The sequence below is a fragment of the Sus scrofa genome, chromosome 1 (assembly GCF_054392235.1).
Source record: "Sus scrofa isolate SSC_HxYL_T2T_F1_AM1 chromosome 1, Sscrofa_HxYL_maternal_Yorkshire_Landrace_v2.0, whole genome shotgun sequence".
NCBI classification, from domain to species: domain Eukaryota; kingdom Metazoa; phylum Chordata; class Mammalia; order Artiodactyla; family Suidae; genus Sus; species Sus scrofa.
Window position 1 is genome coordinate 51,020,093 of NC_139383.1, and position 15,098 is coordinate 51,035,190.

At 41.4% G+C, this 15,098-nt stretch overlaps 1 protein-coding gene across 2 annotated transcripts in view; it reads right to left on the reverse strand.

The window, feature by feature from the left end:
- Positions 1-15,098, reverse strand: part of B3GAT2 (beta-1,3-glucuronyltransferase 2) — a 103,344-nt gene that overhangs the window by 72,183 nt on the left and 16,063 nt on the right. The gene's annotated exons all lie outside the window — the stretch shown is intronic.

Sequence of the window (15,098 nt, forward strand, 5' to 3'; positions counted from 1 at the left end):
GTGGGTATTGTCATCACAGGGGCAGACACACGGCCCCTCATCACACAACCCTTGCACCACAAAGAGTGTGCCAGACATTTTGAAGGAAAACAGCATAGCTATTTACACAATGTCTTCACTTCACCCCTGGGAGCTGTGCTTCATTCTATGTCCTTTTCACTCAATCTATGCTTTGTAAGAATTCCTCTACAGCCGCCTTCTTTTCTGAGAGGAGGGGATGTAAAAGCACTTTCCTATAACTAAATGATTCTCAACATTGAAAAGCTTTGGTACTTTCTTTGCACAAAATAGCAGTTATATAACAGGGACGATGTCAGGTGCCTGGTGTCAGCTCTAGCCCAACAAGGAGGAGCACAGCACTGGATACTAAGAGAAACAGTAAGCAATTCACACATTTGTAAGACCCACAATATTAGAACAGGGCTGGCTCCCTAAGGCATTCTCTTCCTATTTCTTTAACCCTGGAGTCATACTCTGTCATCAACTCCTCCTGCCATGATCCCCAACCATGGGAACAGGGCTTTCCCAGCTACCAGCCCAAATCACCAGCAGACCAAATAAATGGCTAAAAGGCCCACAAGATACATGGGTACAATCTCCACCCCCCCTTCCGGCTAAATGCCTTTTAGACTGCCCAGGGCACTCAGTGTTTGTTATTTGCATCATCTTCTCCAGGAAAGGAGGGAGGCAGGCAACTATCATGTGCTCCCATGTCTGGGAACCTTACCCTCAACAAGCTCCTGTCTCTTTAGCCAACTGTCTTCCCTGCAGCTTCAGGCTGCATCGCTTTGGCCCCTCTCTAGCTAGCAGCCAGCTCCAGGGACTGGAACACTTCAGAGATCATACATATGTGATCATCAGAATGTCCTTAGAGTAAAGCAGGAAAAGTTAAACAAATGCCTTTAGCTTCCTTGAAGACCTACCAGTAGGTGAAATCTTGTTTTATTTTTTCTACAGGGAAAGGAACAACATTCTTGATCTTATGAAATGTAAAATGCTATAGGCAGCCTCAAGGAGCAGAATTACAATAATTTTACACCCCGTATCCTGCTTTTTAAACTAATTTCAGTGGCAAAAAAACACCCCATACCAAAAACAAAAAAAAATTCCCCTAAATGCAGGATATAATGAACTAAAGACAGAAAGGAAAGAGCAGCGCAAATATGATGCATAAATACAAGAGTGATGACTTGGAGCTGAAAGTCCTTTCCAATACCATTATGCATAAACATCTGATACTTAAAACACCGAAGCTACATTTACATGATCCAATACACCCCTACATTTTCTTTGGAAGAAGTTTGAAAATTAACATCTGCTTTCTCTCCCTAATTAGCATCTGCTCCCTAATGATTCACCATACATTTCCTTCAACTAATTGTTACCTGGCTCAGTGCTACTCACTTCACAGAACTGTACCCTGCCCTGCATCTTTTTATTTTTTGGCCAATTTTGATTTTCATACACCACCACTCCCACGGCATGAACTTCTAAGGTGCATAAGCCAATTACTTAAAGGAGCTAAGAATTTGAGAAAGCAGAAACGTCCCTAACATTATAATCTCAACCCTTCTCCTGTGTCACTGGGTAGAAGACTGAGAGGATCACATTTAACATTCTTGCATACTTCTTCTATCTTCTCACTAAATACTGATCACATACCTAGCATGTGCCCAGTGCTAGCCTCTGGGCAAGGCACACAAGGTCCTTGCCTACAAAGCCAATGTCCTAGGAAAGAAAAATCAGTAACACAACAGGAATTCCCATTGTGGCTGGGAACCTGACTAGTATCCATGAGGATGCAGGTTCAATCCCCAGCCTCACTCAGTGGGTTAAGGATCCAGTGTTACCATGAGCTGCAGTGTAGGTCATAGACGTGGCTTGGATCTAGTGTTGCTGTGGCTGTGGTGTAGGCTGGTAACTGCAGCTCCGATTTGACCTCTAGCCTGAGAACTTCCATATGTTATGGGTGCGTCCCCTCCACCCCCCAAAAAAAAGACAAAAAAAAAAAAAAAGGCAGTTACACAACCAACTGAGACCTGAGCTACTCAGAATCAATGCTGATAAGGGCTTTCAGGGAAGCAGATGGTACCAAGAGGCATGTTACAGAGAATCTAACAGACCTGGGACCTGCTAAAGCCTCTGTGAGGACATGGACCTGAGCTAAGCCTAAAGCTTGAGAAGCACTGGCCACTGCAGAGAGGAAGACCAAACTTCCAAGGAAGAAAGAAACTCAAGGGCGCCAGGCCCTAGTCAGGAGCATTTCATCACATTCTTAGTAAAAACAGACCCATTTTGAACAAGCGACTGCTGGGTACCAGGTTTCTGACTCTTGGAGTGAGGAATTTACAGACAAAGCAACAGAAACATTTAGCATGATCCACATAGTTATAGATTAGAGTTGGAGACCTCAAGGAAGAACTCATGTTTAGCTTAAAACAGAGGTGGTTATATATAGCTGTGTGTGCATACGCTGGTTAATATACAGTTCCTTGCTCTGTCAGCTGGAGGGCCTAGAAGCCGTGAAACTCCAGTAACGAGGAGGCACGTACCACCGGATCTTGGTTCCTAATTCCATACTCCAATAAAGGGAACCAGATTACTTGGAGAAGTAGCTGACTCTAAGATTGGAGCAGAAAATACACAAGATGATCCTGGTGTATCTTTAGAGCCAGAAAGGAAGGAAGCACTCAAAAACACACAAATAAGCCCTGCAAAATGCATGCTGATGGGGGCATATAAAAAAACCACATGGGAGTCTAACAAATGGCAAGAACTGGGACAATCTGAGCAACAAAATTAGATTACAAACGAAAGTATAAAATAAATGCTGAACATGAATACAACCAAAGCATGTAAACAAAAGTTTGAATAAGTAAGCAGATGGGGACTATATAAATTATGTACGAGGTAAGCCTCCTCCCACCCAAGCAGGGAGAGCTAACACCCCATTCCTAGGGTGTAGGCTGCATAGCAATTTCCTGCTAAAGAGAACAGGATGGAAGAAACTTTACAGTGAAGAAACCCGACCAGCTTACCCCTGCTGGAGGACCACAGTCAGCATCCTCAGTGATAAGCCACGTTGACAGTACCGTCCCCTTCATATGCTGTGCTGAAATGAAAGTGGCACTTGACGTCTGAGCTCTTTTTTAAGACCATTCTCTAATAAAAGGAACCAGGACTCCTGGGAGAAATGGCTCATCCTAGGACAGGGAAGGGAAATATGCAAGATGAGCCTAAATCATCTTTTGGTGCCAGAAAGCAAGGAGGTGTTTAAAAACAAAGATCCCACAGAAGTCCACATTGATGGACGTCTGTCAAAAGAGCATGGCCCATCGAAAGAGCTCCCAGGGGTCAGAGCAATCTGAGCTATAATGTTGGTAGTATGTCTGAACCCAACATCATGAAAAGAGCACTTTTCTTCCCCCAAACCTGTAACTGCATTCTAGTTGTGAGAAAAACCTCAGAAAAAAATCCAGTAGAGTGGTGTGCTACCACATTACACCTGACCAAAACTGTCAAGGTCATCGAGGAAAACTGGGGAAACCATCACAGCCAGAGAGGAACCTATGGAGGCAGGATGACTAAATGTGGTGTGTACCCAGAATAGGATTCTGGAACAGAAGGATGACACTGGGTAAAAACTAAGGACATGTGAATAAAGAAGAGACTTTAGTTAATATTGATTCATTCATTAGAACACACGTCACATACCAAAGTACCTTGTTAACAAGAGGGGAGAGTTGGTGTGGGGTGTACGGGAACTTTCTAGTATTTTCTCAGTTTTTCTGTAAATCTAAAACAATATTAAAAATAAAGTCTATTGTTTAAAAAAAAAATCCCATTTCAAAGTGCCTAAGGTGACTATTCCTTCACTTCCTGCCCTATCAGGTTATGATGCAGACTTATTCTCTAGCTTGGGGTCTTTTTTTTTTTTTTGTCTTTTTTGCCTTTTTTAGGGCCGCTCTTGCAGCATATGGAGGTTCCCAGGCTAGGGGTTGAATTGGAGCTGTAGCCTCCGGCCTACGCCAGAGCCACAGCAACGTGGGATCCGAGCCGCGTCTGCAACCTACACCACAGCTCACGGCAACGCCGGATCCTTAACCCACTGAGCAAGGCCAGGGATTAAACCTGCAACCTCATGGTTCCTAGTCGGATTCGTTAACCACTGTACCATGATGGGAACTCCAAGCTTGGGGTCATTTTTTCCACTCATTTTCTCTGCCCTTATTTATTGTGCAGACCAGAGGTCACGGCTGGAGCATCTGACCATATGTGGCCCCATATGAAAGTTTGGTTTGGTGTACAAAGAGTTTCTGCCTTTTAAACAGAGATGTGTGAAAAATCCAGATATTTCTGGCCTCTGAAAATTTGGTACACTAGGCTGGCCTTCCTTTATGGCAACGGGGGCATCCTGAGGCCATGTGTTTATCAGCAGCGCCCCCCGTCCCCTGTTCCCTGCAGAGCCCCTACCATACCCCTTGACAGCCCCAAAGCTGAGTTTACATACGATTCTTTCCCATGACTTTCACATGACTCTTTCACATGACTGTGCTGGTCATGGGGGATGTGCCTCTGTCCAAAGTGAGAAACTGAAAAACGGACCGAAGAGGCCATGCATTTCAAGCAAACAGGGAGGAGACGTTGTTGTATAGATAGAAATGAGGACTGTTCCTGTATGTTTAATATGCAAAACGTGTCTAAAAGACGCCGTGAGAAATAATAAGGACCATGAGAAAAAGATGGGCAAGGGACATAATTAAAAACCTTACTAAATGAAAATTAATAAGGTTGAAGTTTCAGCCCTTTATGTTTTAACACAGAAAAAGGAACACTGCTTACACATGGCCAGCTTCGCTTAATTATGTTATGTGCTTGAAGGCATATGAATTTGTGAATCCTCATTTGGAACGTCTGGGGGGAGCCGGCTGGGCTCTGCTTATCATAAAGCCACAGCCATCAAGACAGTGTAGTATCAGCGTAGATACATGGAAGAGATTCGACAGTTCAAAAACAGTTCTTCACAGATGGCTGGTTTTTTTTTTTTTTTTTTTTTTTTTTAACTCAGATGTCAAGATAACTCAGTTGGGGAAAGGACAATCTTTAACTGTGCTGGAACAAAAAGACTTCTAGGAAGGAGGGAGGGAGGGAGGAAGGGAAGGAAGAGATAACTTCAACCCCTATATCTCACAATATTCATAAAAATTAACTCAAAATGGAATCAGGGACATAAATGCAAAAGCTGATGTTATAGAATTTGTGGAAGAAAATATATAAAAGAAATTCTTTGTGGTCTTAGGGTAGACAAAGATTCCTTAGAAAGGTCCAAAAATATGAACCCTAAAACAAGGACAAATCAGACTTCATCAAAATGAAAATTTCCTATTCTACAAAAGATATAAAATTTCAAAGTTAAGTCACCACCTCAGAGAAAATATCCAGTACATAAATGTGACAGAAGATTTTGTATTCAAATTATACAGAACTCTTATAGGTCAATTTTAAAATGCCTAAAGCACAAGCACTGTGGCCAGTTTAAAAATTGGACAAAGATTTGAATAGACATTTCATCAACAAACAATGAATGATCTAGTAGCACATGAAAAAATGTTCTATATCCTCAGTCATTATAGAAGTCATAGCCACAATCACACACCATTGCACACCCACTAGAATGGCAAAAATTAAGAGTGCCAATACCAAGTGTTAATGCAGAGGTAGAATAACATTCTGGTGGAGTGTAAAATGATACGACCACTTTGGAAAACAACTGGCAAGTTTCTTATAAAGTTAACACATATCCTTACAATGACTCAGTAATTCCATTTCTAAGTATTCACCCAAGAGAAATGAAAGCATTATGTCCATCCAAAAACCTGTACCTACATGGCATGTCAGCTTTATCCACAACAGCCATTAAGGCAGAAAACGTACATCAACTTATAAACAGATAAACAAATTATGATACAGTCGAACAATGGATTACTAGTCAGCAGTAAGACAGTAAACTACTGATATTCATAACAACATTATGAATCTCAAAAACATAATGCTGAGTGAAAGAAACCAGATGAAAGGCTACATACTGTATTCCCCCGCTTCCACAAAACTCTGGCACTCATTTTCAGTGATGGAAAGCAGGTTAGAGGCCACATGTGGTAAAAACGGACTGTAAACAGCTATGGAAGGTGATACATACAAAAGGGTATGTGTGTAAAATGCAGCAAATGCTACACTTGAAATGAGTACATTTTATTACAGGTAAAGTACACCTCAATAGAGCTGACTTAAAGACAAAATAAAGACAAAATTAGTAGCTTTTCAGATGAACTCATGATTAAAGGGCCTAGAAATATTAACACCCCACTAGCAATAAATCTCTAGATCTTGGTTTGCAAATACCATTCTCCACTAAAGGGAACCAGGGCTCCTCAGAGAACTGGCTGGTTGCAGGTCTGGCATGGGGAAACTGTAAGATGAGTTCAGAATGTTTCACACCAAAAAAGCAAAGAAGTGCTCAAAAGATCAACAGTAAAGACAGAAGCTGGTCTGACAGGCTGCTGGCTAAGCTGTGAGCAATTTGGCATGAAAAAGAATGACACTGGAGTCAGAGACAAGATGGCCCAGGAGACTCAAGCTCACCTCCTCTCACAAAAACACCAAAATTACATTTGCTAAAAAACCACCAAGAAAATAGACCAGAAGCTACCAAAAAAGATATCCTATACCCAAAGACAAAGAAGAAGCCACATTGAGATGGTAGGAGGGATGCTTCTGCAATATAAACAACACCATCCGTACCCACCAGGTGGGCAACACACAGACTGGCAAAATAACTACACTGCAGAGGTTCTCCAAGGCATATGTCAGGTGCCCCAGTCTGGGAGGTCTGGCATTGGGAAGAGGAGCCCCCAGAGCATTTGGCATTGAAGGCCAGCGGGGCTTGTGCATTTGGCACTGAAGGCCAGCGAGGACTGGGGGAAACAGACTCCATTCTTGGAGGGCATACACAGGGTTTCATGTGCATTGGGTCCCAGGGAAAAGCAGGGATGCCATAAAAATTTGGGTCAGACCACCCTGCAGGTCTTGGAATGTCTCCTGGGAAGGCAGGGGGATGGCTTGCTGTGGGGGCAGGACATTGGAGGCGGAGGTCCAAGCAATAATCATGGGTGTGAACTCCCCTAGAGGCTGATACTTTGGAAAAATCTGGCCCCACTCATCAAGGCTAAGAAGCCCCAGGCCAAGCAACAAACAGGGCTGCAACGCAGTCTCACCAATCAGCAGCCAGGGTGCCTAAAGTCCTCTCAGGCACAGGGCCATCTCTAATCACACCCAGAGACAAAGTCCCCCCAGAGGGATAAGAATCAGCTCCACCTACCAGTGGGCAGGTACCATCCTGAAACAAGCTCCTGTACCAACTTTACCCACAAGGGGGCAGACACCAGAAGCAAGAGAGTCCACAACCCTGTAGCCTGCAAAAAAGAGACCACAGGGAAAGCTGGACAAAATGGAAAGGCAGAGAAATATGAGCCAGAAGAAGGATCCAGACAAAACCCCAGAAAAACAGCTAAGTGAACTAGAGATAAGCAACCTACCTGAAAGACTTTCACAATAGTAAAGATGATCCAAGACCTCAGAAAAAAAAAAAAAAAAAAAACCTGGAGGCAAATATCAATAAATTACAAGAAACATTCAACAAAGAAATATAAGATTTAAAGATTAAACAAGCAGAGATGAAAAAAACACAATAACTGAAATAAAAATTCACTAAAAGGAACCAATAGCAGAATACAAGAGGCAGAAGAATGAATAAGCAAGTTGGAAGACAAACTGGTGGAACAGAATAAAGAAAATGGATGACAATGGGAGTTCCCCAGTGGCTGAGCAGTTAAGGATATTGTGTTGTCACTGCATGGCATGGGTTCCATCCCTGGCCTGGGAACTTCCAAGTGAGGTGGGCAAGGCAAAAAAGATTGACATTGATAGATTAAAACACACTTAGGGGAGAAAAGGACCCCAAGGTCTATGGTTATAGGCTGAGGGCAGTGTGTGAGAGAAGCTGTTCTTTAAGGAGAATACCAGCTAGTAAGTGCAAAAGGAAGGACATAATAGGAAAAGCACCATTTGATACCCCCCAAGGTACAGCAATAAGTAATTCAAGCAAGAATCATCACTGGATGCTGTAACTCTTGGGTAAAAGTCATTGGGAAACAAGATATTCACACTGTCTCAGAGTATCAGTGTATGGGCTACCTATTAATTACAAAAGAAAAATGTGCCTTTACCACGGAGAGATCTGGCAGTCCCTACCCTGGCCACATGGTCCAGCTTGGCATCACCATCCATACAATGATCTGACCATTTGTGCCACCTCACTGGATGCAGGAGGAGGAAGAGAATATCATCTCTGTGGTGTTCTCGCTAAAAAAGGTTTGGCTTGGGTATGTTAAAGAGGAAACAGATGACTTTTTCTTTTGTCTATGGGGACTTAACATAGCCAAATCTGTAACTGTTTAAATGTCTATTTTCCTCAAGGATTCTAGGTAAGTAGGCACCATTGAAGAAAAGAATGCTAGTCTAAGAGTATAATGCTACTGTGACAACACTGGGCAAGGAGATACAAGGGCTGCTACTCTGGAGCCCCCCACCCCATGAGTCCATCCTCTCTTCTGCCATCAATGTTAAGATATATTCCTTCAAAAAAAATTGAAATAAGCTTCATCTATTCCACTATTCTTTGTATAGACCTATATGCTTGATAGTCACTGAAAATATAAACACAATTAATTGCCAACAACCATGGCATTCCTTATTTGGATATCAAAAAGGAAAACTTTATATACAATCAAATGTATAAGTTATGGAAGCAACCTAAGTGTCCATCAAAAGATGAATGGATAAAGAAGATGTGGTACATATACACAATGGAATACTACTCAGCCATAAAAAAGAATGGAATTTTGCCATTTGCAAGAACATGGATGCACTTGGAGGGCATTATGCTGAATGAAATAAGTCAGAGAAAGACAAATACTGGAAGAAAAAGACAAATACCATATGGTATTATGTGTAGTCTAAAAAATACAACAAACTAGAGAATAAAACAAAAAGCAGCAGACCCACTGGTATAGAGAATGAACTTGGGGTTACCACTGGAGGGTGGGGTGGGACAGGAGGGTTGGGGAGTGGGAGGTATGAACTATTGGGTTTAAGACAGGCTGCAAGGATGTATTGTACAATAAGGGAATATAGCCAGTATTTTGTAATAACTGTAAATGGAATGCAACCTTTAAAAATTGTACAATTTTTTTTAAAAGTCAATAGTAACTGAAAAAAGGAAAAAAGCTCAACATATGGTTAGGTTTGTAGAAAGTTTCTACAAATTAGCATGGTAATATGTTTCAATATTCTAAGTAGTCATCCCCCCTTTAAAATTTGCTCCTTTTGCTACTCATTCCCCACCCTGTTTTAAGAGTCCCGAGTTCTTTAATGGCCGACAGCATATCGCTCCCCTCTGGGCAGTGTGTCCACCACATAAAAGAAGTGTTCAAATGTACAGTTCACTCAGCGTGAGCATCCATAGCTCCAACCTAAAGCTGATGTCTGGTCTCACTAGTCCACTAGCCTTTTCAAGTAACAGACAGACTCAGATACAAAGAAGCTAATTCACACTTCAAAAAAGTTGTGAATTAATGATGCTGACTTGAAACATTAAAAAATGAACATGGTCTCAGAACATGTCTTGCGGTCCTGTGTGTGTGTGTGTGTAGATACTGAGGGCATATACTGGACTTTTCAACCCCTGTACAGGAGGGGCAGAGTCCGCTACAGCTGTGTCTTGGCCATATTCAAACTATTTTCCTGAACAAGGACTAACCCTGGCTTGCTCAGTACTATGAGTATGTGAGGAAATTAAAATTCTTTCATTTGTTTGTTAATTTCTCCGTATGAAAACCAACTCCCCATCTCCCATTCTTCTCAGGGAGAATACTAGAGAAAAGAGGTCCTTAAATCAGATATTCTTAAAGATGTGGTTTATACACCATCCAGTTTCAGCATGAGGTATAACATTCTGGGACATTAAAGAGATCACACCTCTCCTGTCACACACAGCACTGTCTTAAAAAGAGTTGTGAAAAAGACACACAATCCCACTTATCCCCCAGGCAATGAGATATAAACTCTCTTTTCATTGAAATGGAACATAATAAAATATTCTCTGCATTCTTACTCTTCAATCCTGTCCCCTGTTCCATTTAAGATCCTTACACCTCTGGGTTTCTTTCCTAGCATTTAATTAACATTTAATATTACTCCAAATAGGATATAAGGAAGGTTACAGAGATACACAGACATTAAAATTGAACAATGAGAAGAAAGATCCCAAATTGACAACTTAACCCTCCACCTAAATGAATTAGAAAAAGAAGAACAAAAAAGTCCTAAAGTCAGCAGAAGGAAGGAAATTATAAAGATCAAAGAAGAAATCAATAAAATAGAGACTCAAAAAACAATAGAGAAAATTAATAAAACCAAGAGCTGGTTCTTTGAAAAGGTGAACAAAATTGATAAACCCCTGGCCAGACTCACTAAAAAGAGGAGAGAAAGAACCCAAATAACCAAAATTATAAATGAAAAAGGAGAAATCACAACAGATACAGCAGAAATACAAAAAACCGTAAGAGAATACTATGAACAACTATACGGCAACAAGTTTGACAATCTGGAAGAAATGGACAATTTTCTAGAATCTTACAGCCTGCCAAAACTGAATCAAGTAGAAACAGACCAACTGAACAGACCCATCACTAGAAATGAAATTGAAGAGGTCATAAAATCACTCCCTGCAAATAAAAGTCCAGGACCAGATGGCTTCACAGGTGAATTTTATCAAACACATAAAGAGGAATTGGTGCCCATCCTCCTTAAACTCTTTCAAAAGGTTGAAGAAGAAGGAATACTCCCAAAGACATTCTATGATGCCACCATCACCCTCATTCCAAAACCAGACAGAGATACCACCAAAAAAGAAAACTATCGCCCAATATCATTGATGAATATAGATGCAAAAATTCTCAACAAAATCTTAGCCAACCGAATCCAACAACATACCAAAAAAATTATACACCATGACCAGGTTGGGTTCATCCCAGGTTCACAAGGATGGTTCAACATACGCAAATCAATCAGCATCATACACCACATTAACAAAAGAAAAGTCAAAAATCATATGATCATCTCAATAGACGCAGAAAAAGCATTTGACAAAGTCCAACATCCATTCATGATCAAGACCCTCGCCAAAGTGGGTATAGAGGGAACATTCCTGAATATAATCAAAGCCGTTTATGATAAACCCACAGTAAATATAATACTCAATGGGGAAAAACTGAAAGCCTTCTCACTCAAATCTGGAACAAGACAGGGATGCCCACTCTCACCACTGCTCTTCAACATAGTTTTGGGAGTCTTAGCCACAGCAATTAGACAAACAAAAGAAATAAAAGGCATCCATATAGGAAGAGAAGAGATAAAACTGTCACTGTATGCAGATGACATGATACTATACCTAGAAAACCCTAAAGACTTAACCCCAAAACTACTTGAACTGATTAATAAATTCAGCAAAGTAGCAGGGTATAAGATTAACATTCAGAAGTCAGTTGCATTTCTGTATACCAGCAATAAAATATTAGAAAAGGAATACAAAAACACAATACCTTTTGAAATTGCACCTCACAAAATCAAATACCTCGGAATACACCTGACCAAGGAGGTAAAGGACCTATATGCCGAGAACTATAAAACTTTAATCAAAGAAGTCAAAGAAGATGTAAAGAAATGGAAAGATATTCCATGTTCCTGGATTGGAAAAATCAATATTGTAAAAATGGCCATCCTACCCAAAGCAATCTACAGATTCAATGCAATCCCTATCAAATTACCCATGATATTTTTCACAGAACTAGAACAAACAATCCAAACATTTATATGGAACAACAAAAGACCCAGAATCGCCAAAGCAATCCTGAGAAACAAAAACCAAGCAGGAGGCATAACTCTCCCAGACTTCAAGAAATACTACAAAGCCACAGTCATCAAAACAGTGTGGTATTGGTATCAAAACAGACAGACAGACCAATGGAACAGAATAGAGAATCCAGAAATAAACCCTGACACCTATGGTCAATTAATCTTTGACAAGAGAGGCAAGAACATAAAATGGGAAAAAGAAAGTCTATTCAGCAAGCATTGCTGGGAAACCTGGACAGCTGCATGCAAAGCAATGAAACAAGAACACACCCTCACTCCATGCACAAAAGTAAACTCCAAATGGCTGAAAGACTTAAATATACGACAGGACACCATCAAACTCCTAGAAGAAAACATAGGCAAAACACTCTCTTCTGAGAAGACAGCAACATCATGAGTATTTTCTCAGGTCAGTCTCCCAAAGCAATAGAAATTAGAGCAAAAATAAACCCATGGGACCTCATCAAACTGAAAAGCTTTTGCACAGCAAAGGAAACCAAAAAGAAAGCAAAAAGACAACTTACAGAATGGGAGAAAACAGTTTCAAATGATGCAACCGACAAGGGCTTAATCTCTAGAATATATAAACAACTTATATAACCCAACAGCAAAAAAAACAATCAATCAATGGAAAAATGGGCAAAAGACCTGAATAGACATTTCTCCAAAGAAGATATACAGATGGCCAACAAACACATGAAAAAATGCTCAACATTGCTGATTATAAGAGAAATGCAAATCAAAACTACCATGAGATACCACCTCACACCAGTCAGAATGGCCATCATTCATAAATCCACAAATAACAAGTGCTGGAGGGGGTGTGGAGAAAAGGGAACCCTCCTGCACTGCTGGTGGGAATGTAAACTGGTACAGCCACTATGGAGAACAGTTTGGAGATACCTTTGAAATCTATACATAGAACTTCCATATGACCCTGCAATCCCACTCTTGGGCATCTATCCGGACAAAACTCTACTTAAGAGAGACACATGCACCCGCATGTTCATTGCAGCTCTATTCACAATAGCCAGGACATGGAAACAACCAAAATGTCCATTGACAGATGATTGGATTCGGAAGAGGTGGTATATTTACACAATGGAATACTACTCAGCCATAAAAAAGAACAACATAATGCCATTTGCAGCAACATGGATGGAACTAGAGAATCTCATCCTGAGTGAAATGAGTCAGAAAGACAAAGACAAATACCATATGATGTCACTTATAACTGGAATCTAATATCCAGCACAAATGAACATCTCCTCAGAAAAGAAAATCATGGACTTGGAGAAGAGACTTGTGGCTGCCTGATGGGAGGGGGAGGGAGTGGGAGGGATTGGGAGCTTGGGGTTATCAGACACAACTTAGAATAGATCTACAAGGAGATCCTGCTGAATAGCATTGAGAACTTTGTCTAGATACTCATGTTGCAACAGAAGAAAGGGTGGGTGAAAAAATGTAATTGTAATGTATACATGTAAGGATAACCTGACCCCCTTGCTGTACAGTGGGAAAAAAAAAAAGATTAAAAAAAAAATTGAACAATGGTGAGTGGTAACAAATAGCTTCCCCATAAACCAGCAAACATCATAGAAAATAGCGCCACTACAGTAAGGGCAGGTAAGTAATGCTACTGAGCACAGTGTAGGAACCACATGAAGAAAATCACCACCTTCACTAAGGATGGAAATGATGTGAAAGAGGACAGAGACTGACTGAGGCAAGTACTGCTGGTTGCACGCTCTATACCTACTCTCTCCTATTCTTCACCAGCTGAGCTTCGGTTTAACTCAGCAGTGACCAGCCTTCTCTAATCCCTCCCCTAAACATGAGTGAGGAGAGGCTGACCCTTTCCCAAAAGCAGGAGCAAAATTCTAACTTGTCAGTGATTAGTTTGAATGTTGGCAGTGCTGGTCTTCAGAGAAAGCGTACTGGGTTGCTTCTGGAAAGGTTATCCCTACTCCAAAGGAACTCAGCACATAGCCATGTCTTGATGTGATGGCTGGAACTGTGGCAGCCATGTCATAACCAAGAGGAGAAGAGGTGACACACAAAGCAGACATTCTGAGGATAGCAGCATGCAGAGAGGTGGGATTGTGGGGCCTTGATGACACCACTGGGTTTCTAAATCAGCCATCCCTGTCACCTGCTCTCCATTTGGACTTCCTGATGAGGGAATGCAGCTCCTGTTCCCACAGTTTCTCTTCCCAGGCTCAAAGGAAGACTCTGTCTTAGCAGCCCTTGCAGTCATATGACTGACTTGGGGCTGGGGAACACAGGCAGAAATAAGTCAGTTCCCTCTCTGGTCCTTAAAAATAACTGGAGCAACCAGCCCTCCTCCCTTACCAGGGTGATTTTACAAACCATGTGTTAGTGGATGGCGCTGTGACAAGACAGAAGCAGTGGGGTGTCTGAGTCACCAGCCTGACCTATTAGAGTAACTAAGCCACAGCACACTTTGCAGAACCACCAATAAGCTTTTACTGTATTGAGCTTCTCAGATGTCAGTCTGTCTGCTGTAGTAGCCAGAATTAAGTACTTAGTTAATAAAGTGAGACAATATATATTCTTATCTTTTTTTTTTTTTGGTCTTTTTAGGGCTGTACCCCAGGATATGGAGGTTCCCAGGATAGGGGTTGAATCGGAGCTGTAGCCAGTAGCCTATACTATAGCCACAGCAAAACCAGATCCAAGCTGCATCTGTGAACTACACCACAGCTCACGGCAATGCCAGATCCTTAACCCACTGAGCGAGGCCAGGGATCGAACCTGCGTCCTCACGGTTACTAGTCAGATTTGCTTCCACTGAGCCATGATGGGAACTCCTACGTGCTTATCATTTAAGCCCATTTTTTGAAATTGTTTAAGTTGAGGTTTTGTAACTTGTAGCTAAAAGTTTTGTGTTTGTCACACTTGCCATGTTCTTGGACTAGAAGTCTTAAGAACACATAGGATTCTTCACATTTGCGCCCAAAGTGAGGTTCCCTGACAAGAGCTCCCTCATGTAGCTCTTTGGGGCTGTTAGTTTGGCTCAGGGTTATAAAAGCTTTAATTGTTGA